The sequence below is a fragment of the Panthera onca genome, chromosome E1 (assembly GCF_046562875.1).
Source record: "Panthera onca isolate mPanOnc1 chromosome E1, mPanOnc1 haplotype 2, whole genome shotgun sequence".
NCBI classification, from domain to species: Eukaryota; Metazoa; Chordata; class Mammalia; order Carnivora; family Felidae; genus Panthera; species Panthera onca.
The window spans coordinates 46,810,938-46,820,052 of NC_138352.1; the positions used below are offsets into that span (position 1 = coordinate 46,810,938).

General features: G+C 51.4%; 1 long non-coding RNA gene across 1 annotated transcript; it reads left to right on the plus strand.

Moving 5' to 3' along the window:
• The first annotated feature begins 632 nt into the window (after positions 1-632).
• LOC132687884 (uncharacterized) lies at positions 633-4,146 on the plus strand. Its single transcript, XR_009614312.3, has 3 exons — positions 633-2,688; positions 3,367-3,471; positions 3,987-4,146. It is a non-coding gene; the product is annotated as an uncharacterized LOC132687884 (long non-coding RNA).
• Positions 4,147-9,115: the final 4,969 nt, after the last annotated feature.

Genomic DNA, 9,115 nt, shown 5'->3' on the forward strand with positions numbered 1-9,115 from the left:
GATCGTGACCTGAGCTGAAATCAAGAGGTGGACGCTCAACCGACTGAGCCACCCAGGTGCCCCTAAGTTTTGTTTTTTGTTTTTTTTTTTTAGTGGAGTATAGTCGACACACAATGTTACATTAGTTTCAGATGTATGACATAGAGGTTGGACAAGCCTATAGTTATGCTGTGCTCACCACAAGTGCAGCTTCCATCTGTGAGTACACAACACTATCATGATAGCATTGACTCCATTCCCTGTGCGGTGCCTTTCACCCCTATGACCTATTCATTCCATAGCTGGAAGCCTGTATCTCCCACCCCCCTTCACCCATTTTGCCCTTCCCTCCACCCCTTCCCTCTGGCAACCACCGGTTCGTTCTTTGTAAAGTTTTATCTCTTCGTAGCAAACCTGGGACTCAGGAATAATTATCAGAATGTGTGACCAGAGAGGAGGAGGGGGAGAGAAGCTGATTCGATCTCACTAGGAATCGAATGAGTGCGGATAGGGATTGAGTTCACTTTCTCAGCTGCAAATTCTTTTTGATCATATACCTGTTCTTTAGAAAAATGTCTGGCATCCCCCCCCCCCCGCCCTTTCTTTAAAAAAAAATTTTTTTTTAATGTTTATTTATTTTTGAGAGAGACAGAGTATGAACGGGGCGAGGGAGGGGGGCGGGCAGAGAGAGAGGGAGACACAAAATCCGAAGCAGGCTCCAGGCTCTCAACTGTCAGCACAGAGCCTGATGCGGGGCTTGAACCCATGAGCTTTGAGATCATGACCTGAGCCGAAGCCGAACGTTCAACCGACTAAGCCACCCAGGTGCCCCTAACGATACCCTCCCCCCTTTCCTGTGTTAGCTTTGGAGGGCTGTCATAACATGACCACAAACTGGGTGGCTTAAAGCAACAGGAATTTATTCTGTCACAGTCATGGAGGTCTGAAGGGCGTTGGTAGGGTTGGTTCCTCCTGGATGCTTTGAGGGAGGATCCATTCGGTGCCTCTCTCCTAGCTTCCGACAGTCCTGGCAATGTTTGGTGTTCTTCAGTTTGCAGACGTGAGCATCACCCAGTCTCCACCTCTATCTTCGCTGGATGTTCTTCCCCATGTCCTCTGTGTCTATCTATGTCTAAGTTTTCCTCTTCTTCTAAGGATATCAGACATCGGATCAGGGCCCACCCTAATCCAGTATGACTTCATCTTAACTAATTAAATGTGCAAAGACTCTAATTACAAATAAGGTTATCTTCTGAGCTTCCAGGTGAACATGAATATTTTGGGGACACCCTTCGACCCAGTACATTTTCTTTCCTTCCTTTCCTGTCTCCCTTCCATCTTTCTTTCCTTTGTTCCTCCCTCTCTCGTCTTCTTTTTCTCCTTCCATCCATATCTCCTTCCTGAAGCACAATATAAACACCCGGTGTACTCAGAGGGGGCGCTGTGCCTGGGGGAGCACGTGTATAATTTGGTGGGGGGTCAGAAAACTTTCAGAAAGCAGGGACCATGTTGCCACTTGTAGAAGACCAGCAAATCACTCAGTGCTAACATCTTTATTAGACGTTTTAGCAAGTAATACTCAAGAAGAAGGAGAAGGAAGAGGAGGCGGGTAAGAGGAAAAATACAGGTCGTGAGCTGAAGTGACTCCGACACTTGAGTCTGGGGAGCTCAGGTGGAGGTGAGAAGCTGTCCTCTCTAGGAATGAAGACGAGTCAAGCAACAGGGATGCCTGCCTTTGTCTGAGATTCTCTCACGGCCACGCTCCTTATGAAAGCCGTGTTAAATCCCTCTAGACTGATGCTGGCCCGTAATGGCCACGAGCCACAGCGAAATGAGAATGAGCTCCAAGTGCAAAATACACACCAGACTTCAGATACTTAAGTATGAAAACAAAGAATGTAAAATATCACATGAATAATTTTTGCACTGATTACATTCTAAAACAATATTTTGAATATAAGGAGGTTATACGAAGTGTATTATGGAAATCAATTTCACCTGTTGGCTTTTTATTTTTTAAAAATGTGGCTACTAGAAAATTTCAAGGGACATATGTGGCTCACTTATCTTTCTCCTGGGTAGTGCTGTTATGGGTCCAGAGTAACATGGTATAAAGCTTATCTGCAGGGTGTGAACGTTGGCTTCGCCATTGACAAAGTGTATGCTCCTGGGCAAGACGCTTTGCTTCTCTGGGCTTTGTTTTTCTCCCCTATGGAATGGGGATGACGTGATCATGATTCCTAGCCCACCTCCCTCCGGAGGTCCCTGTGAGCATCAAAGGAGAGAATGCATGTGAGGAGGCTTCATGACTGTAAAAGGCAGACAAATGTGTTCTTAAATTTTTTTTTAAATGTTTATTCATTTTCTGAGAGACAGAGAGAGACAGAGCATGAGTGGGAAAGGGACAGAGAGAGGGAGACCCAGAATCTGAAGACAGGCTCCAGGCTCTGAGTAGCCGTCAGCACAGAGCCCGACGTGGGGCTCGAACTCACGAACCGCGAGATCATGACCTGAGCCGAAGTCGGACGCTCAACCGACTGAGCCACCCGGACGCCCCAGACAAATGTGTTCTGATCAGCATCAGCTGCCGTAGCAACAATGACATCTACATCAACACTGCCACCATCACCACCATCACCGTGAGGATTGCCTCCTCTTTCAGCCAAGAGACTCAGGCCGCCGGGGCAGGAGCATAATACCAGACCCAGGGTAAAACACAGCCCACAAGAATTTCTGCTTTCAGCTCTTCCCAAACCCTGTGGCTGGATCGTAAGTGACTTGCCCTCTGCCAGCTGCCAACAGGGCTTTTGTCTGCTCGGAGGGGGTGGGGTGGGGCAGGTCTCCGAGAAAAATATGCCGTCCACCTAGTACTTCTCAATCAATACGGCGTTTATGCATGCTTTTGGATTAGAATAAGCCATCCCACTTTTTTTTTTTTTTTAAAGCATTTCTGTTGCATCAGACCACCAAAGCATTTCCCCTCTCTTTTTTTGGCCACCAAATATTTTTATGATTTTCCACATAAACAGCTAGGGAAAATGCTAGCAGCCACTCAGGCGGCAGTGGCAGGCACACTGTCTCCCATGAGAGTAGGGGATTAAAAAAAAAAAAAGACAAAAACGCAACAACAACAAGACCAATGCCTAGGGGGTGGGGGGTGGCAAGGGAGAGGTAGTTGGTCTAAGATACAAGGATTTCTATGAATTCTTCTTGGGAATTCTGGGATGATAAACTAGCAGTCACCCTGTGGCTTCAGGCAGTGATGCTCTCACTTTTGAAAGAGTGAAATATTTGCAGATGGAATTAGGCATTGGTGAGGTCAGGAGGTGTGTGGGAGCGACCCCACCCATCTGAGACCTGCCTCCTTCTGGTCCCCTCTCTTCCCAGCCTGACTTTGTGCCCCTCCCCCTCCCCTCACTAAGCGAGAATCACCGTAAGGTTGGGGGACCTGCCTCCTGAAGGAGACTGGGTGCAGATGGCCACAAGCTCATGGTAACTATTGATTATTTGGTCTTTTTTTTCCTCTCTTATTTCCATCCCCGGCCAGCTTTCCCAGAGACATAGCGGGGCCTCTTGTAGCCAGCCAGCTGCTCTGTGCTGAGAGATTTAAAATCCCGCAATTGATTCTGACTGTGTCCAGAACAATAGGCGTCTGAATCTGATTTATTAATCTTCTGGGGAGTGAGGGAGGCGGGCTTCATGTCCAGGCTGTTTACTGCGATGACAATGAGCAGGGCTCGGACTTGCACTTCAGCCGGGTTCATTATGGGCCGAGGCCCCGGGAGCAGCAGGCAGGGGACACTTCCAACCTGAGTGAAGCTGTGAGGACCCACCGCACAGAATCAAGGGAGAGGTGTGGAGGGAGCAGTAGGAGGGGCGGGGTTGATTTAGGGAAGATCCCCAAATGGGTCACCGTGAGTGTCTTCCTGGGGGGTGGTGGGCGTGGCTCCCAGTGGATGTGTGGTACAGTTCATCCCATTATCTCCGTTTTGTGGTTGAACCTGTAGGTCTCTGGAAGACAGAAACTGGCTACCCGGGGCTAATGCCTTCCTTCTCAAAAGCCGAAGGCTGGCCGACAGGGCCTCTGAGGAGGTTGAGGGGCACGTGGCTAAAGGCATATCCTCAGCCCTGAAAAATCCGGATCAAGGAGACATGGTGTCACCTCAGCATGGGCCACTAGACTGGATGACTGGGCACTCGGCAGGCATGTGGTCACGAAGCAAACCATCTCACCCCATGAAGAAGTGACGATCCTTTAGTATTCGAAGGTTTGCAAACGGAAGACAGAAAGAAACCAACGCAGACCAATGGCTGAGAGAACTGGCTTTCCAATTGGGTTGCCTGGGTCCCGATCCTAATTCTGCCGCCTATTGGCTGTGCAATGTGGGATCCTCCAAAAGCCTCAGTTCCTCCAACTCTGAAATAGAGGAGAAGAACCTATTCTGTGGGGTTGCTTATGAGGATTAAGTGAAATAATGCATGCAGAGCTCCTAGTACAAAATAAGACCCGAATAACATTTGCTGTCACCCTTGGTGGCATCCTCATTGTCATTGTTTTTATTATTGATGGTTCTGCATGGCCCCAGAGAACAGAGGCAGGAGCAATGGGTGGGAACTGCAGGGTGGCTGCTAGTGGTTAGACTCCAGAAAGAACAGTCCATTAGAACTGCAGAGAAAGGGAATAGGAAGAAGGGAGGGTGGAGAGAAGAGGCGAAGGAAGGACATAATGGGGGAGGGAGGCGGGAGGGGGCTCACGCTCTTGGACTGTAGTGGACAATTCTGCAAAGGACAGTGATAAGCCTGATGGAGGCAGGAGGTGAACCCAACTCCAGCCGGGGCTTAACCCCAGTCTGTGTTGGGGTGTCCAAAGGAGCAAAGAACAGAGAAGCTTCCGCAGACACTGATCGCTGAGAACAGAAGTCTCCTTCCCCTCCCTTCTCCCCACGGTGGCCGGACCCCTCCCCAAGGCTGGCCCACAAGGTCAGTGAAGAAATGAGGTCTTGACATTCTTGAAGGTCTAGGGTTGCTGTTTGGCCTGTATTCAAGGAGGGCTTCCAGTCCAAACAGACCGCTTAGGAAACTGAGCCTGGCGTGACTGTGGGGGAGAGCCCCGCCCAACCAGCAGCAGCCTGCAAGGGCTGGGGGTCTTCTAGAAGCAGGCATCCTTCTTCTTCCTTCTCCCTCATCTCTCCCAAGCTACATGGCTGATTCTCATTCTGTCCCTTCCCTCCTCTCGGCCTGTGCCATCATGGCCTTTGGCCCAACCTTATCTTCTTTCCCCTGTATGCAGCTCTGCTCCCAGCCTGGTGGATGGCACTGAGGGGGACTGGCTGCGAGCTGGAGCCCCAGACGCCTATGCCAACCTTGACCTCTTCAGCCCAGGACCTCTTCACTGAGTGATCTGCCCCCTGCAGCCTCGGGTTCTTTATTTGTAAAATAGGGTTTCCACGCAGATTTGGGGGGATAATAGATGCCCCCAGCACGGTGGAAGCTGTGATTATATTATTATTGCCATATTGTCAGATAGGAGGGAGCGATGGAGCCCGGCTCTCCTTGCAGGCTTAGGAAGAAGACCGCAGCCTGGAAAGAGACACCACAAACAGAGGGTAAGACAGGGCAGAGGAGGAGAGAGATTGGAGGGGGGCGGGGGAGGGGGCGATGTTAATGAAGTTCATGCTAAAGATACTTGGCGGCAGTGAGGCCACAGGCCTGTGGCTGGGCGCCAGGCCCAACCTCGAGCCTCATTTCCATATGCGGGTCAGCCCGCGGCATGTTTATAGCTCGCTCTCCTCTCCAGAGCTCTACCAGGAAGGGCCGGCCCCCCAGGTCCGTGGGAGGGAGGCGGGCCCTGGCTGTGGGAGGTGGGCCGCGCGCCTTTGGCTGGGAGAGGACGGTTCCCATCAGAGTCAATTACCGGGCAGGCCCCCGACGACGTGAGGTCAGTAAGCAGGCCCGGCACCTCGGGGATGTGTGAATGATGTAGGTGAGATCTATATGTGGGGCTGTCCACACACGGCTGTGCGGTTATAAATACACACAGACCCAGTCGCGCAGCGCTGTGGGTGCCCAAATAGCTCAGCACGCAGCTATATATGAGATGTAAACACACAGAGTGGGCCTGTGGTGCTGGCCGACCTCCCCGGAGATCTTAGGCAAGCGCTTCCTTCCTCCTACCGCACAGGGCGGCCCGGGGGCTCACAGGCTCGCCCTGGGGCTGTGAACCCAGGACGCCGGTGAGAAGGCGCGCAGCGGAAGTGCACAGCCACGTCTTTGGGTTGGTAGTGCTTCTTTATAAATAGACGGTTTTCCGGAGGAGAGGCATCCTTCTCTTCGTCCTCTGTGTCTCTCATCTCCGTAAAACTGCCTAGCCATCCCCTCCTCTCCGTTTATGCCCCCGCGGCCCTAGATCCCGCCCACCCTCCTTCACCTGGGGCTCAGGGATGGGCTGGTAAATGTTTAACGGTGGATTCTTTGGCGGGGGGCGGGGAGAAAAGCCGTGATCTGTAGCATTTGCCCATTTCTGTGGTGTAAATATTCCCACAACCGTCAGCTTCCAGCGGCTAGTGTGAGGTCACAGAATGCAGAGTGGGGGAGGGAAGGGGGAGGGTTGCGTGCCTCCTGGCGTGTTGTGTTGTAGCGTCTCCATCGTGGGGAGGCACTCCACGTGAGCCATCTGAAGAGCGAAGCTCATCGTAAAATGTCATAAAATAATGAGAAAGTGATGAGCTTTTGAGTACTTACTACCTCTGTTTTAAACGTAATCTATTCAATTGTAATGTGATAAAATCTAATTGGGAAATAATGACTGTATTCAACAGCTGGCTCACAAAAGCTCTTGACCATTCAACAGGTGGCTTTTGCAGGCGTATCAGCAGGACTAGAGCGTCACCGCCTGCACTAAAGCCGCCGTCTCTTAGTCTGACTACCACCAGGCTCTCTCCGCTGCTGAGTTACGCTCCTCGGCTGCAATCCTGATAACCTAATCTTACCCAGGTTAAAGCTTACGTGAGCAGCCAGCTTCCACCCTCACACGCACCGCTTTCCATTTACCAGCTAGACTGTATCTTTGTGTGTTTTCCAGACTTTGAGAAGACTTAACACTGTGGAGCCATGTTTACTGTTACCCTAACCCATCCCTCCACCTTCCCTGGCGCGTTGCCAATTCAGCCTTTAAGACGGGTAGGCCATGGGCCAAATCTGACCTGCTGCCTGATTTTCTTGGGCCTATGAGCCAAATATTTTTTCTTTTTAAAAAAATTTTTTTTTAAAAAACGTTTATTTATTTTTGAGAGAGAGAGAGAGAGAGAGTAAGTGGGGGAGAGGCAGAGAGAGAGAGACACACACACACAGAATCCGAAGCAGGCTCCAGGCTCCGAGCTGTCAGCACAGAGCCCCACGCCTGGCTCGAACTCACAAACTGTGAGATCATGACCTGACCCGAAGTTGGCTGCTTAACTGATTGAGCCAGGCAGGTACCCCAAATGTTTCTTCATTTTAGAGAGAGAGTGTGAGCGAGGGAGGGGAGAGAGAGGGAGACAGGATCTGAAGCTGACTCTGCACAGACAGCAGGGAGCCCGATGCAGGGCTCGAACTCATGAACCCGTGAGATCATGACCTGAACTGCAGTCGGATGCTCAACTGACTGAGCCACCCAGGCACCCCTGGTTTTTATATTTTTAAATGATTGAAAAAATTACCAGGACTAGGCAGAGAGGGGGCTGGGGATGCTGTCCTGCAGGACCTTGGAGAGAGGTGGCTGGACCCTGTCCTGTATGACCTCGCAGGCTGTGGTAGGTCCCTGTCCTATGGGACGCAATAGAGAGGTGGCCGGGGACCCTGTCCTGTAGGACCTGGCAGAGAGGTGGCTGGGGACTCTGGTCCTTGGAGAGAGATGGCTGGAGACCCCTCTCCAGTTAGGAAGCAATTGCAGAGATCCTGAGAAAAATCTTGACTTGCACCAGGGTGTATGTAGCATTGGAGATGGTGGAAAATGTCCAGATTCTGGGACATGTTGAAGGAAGAGTCAGCTGGCTTTTCTGATTGTGTAATGGTCATGACGAGATGAGGCAGAAGGGTATGGAAGTGACAACAGCATGTAGAAGCTGCCGAGCGAAGAGATAAAATCTGATCGGGGATGAGGGGAGGCTTCTCAGAGCCCTGCAGGCCGAGGGAAACATCAGAAGATGGAGAAGGGGGAGAGCATTTGGCAACACGACAATGATGTGAGTGGAGTCATGTAAGTAAACGCGTGCTAGGTGAGCACGGGGGTGGAGGGTGGCCCATTGCAGTGGGTGGTAGGGAGCAGAGAAGTGCCGTGGGAGGTGGGCCTGGGTCATGCAGGGCCTGGTCAGTGTAGCTGAGGGTTTAGAACCTTTTCCTATAGGCAGTAGGGAGCCGTTGAAGGCTTTTGGTAATGAATGACACTGTCTCTGATGACAGCCTAGGAGGTCGGCTTCAAGAGCAATGAGGCTTCAAAGCAGGCTTCAAGGTTGGCTTCACGGGCAACAAGGATACAAGGTAGGAAGCCGCTGTCATGGCCCAGGTGTGAGAGGATGAAGAGATAGACTGACCCTGTGGAGCCGGCGAATTTTCCAAAGCAGAATTTACAGCGTAGTCGATCCGTTGTTGTAAGCCAGGAGGGTAGGGGAGCTAGAGGTGGCAGCACGAGTCCTGGGGTCCGTCTATGGCTCTGTGGTGATACACGGGTTAGTGGAGCCCAGACAGGCTCCCGGGGCACGTTTAGGACATGCTAAGTATAAACACGTAGTGCATATAAACTTGTTAAACGGATGAATGAATCAAGGTCAGACTCTGAGTTTTGTGGTCAAAGAGTAAAATCTCCCCTCACCTGACCCAGTCTCTCAACGACTTAGATTAAACTGAACAATTTACGGCAGCTGCTGCAAGGATGCTTCCCTCTGCCCAGCCAGGCAGGTGCTGTGAAGAACCCAGAGGTGGTGGGGAGGGCGTTTGTCTTTTGGGGGTGACTTTAAAAAAATAAACTTAGGGGCACCTGGGTGGCTCGGTCGGTTGAGCGGCCAACTTCGGCTCAGGTCACGATCTTGCGGTTTGTGAGTTCAGGCCCCACATCGGGCTCGCTGCTGTCCGCACAGAGCCCGCTTCAGATCCTCTGTCC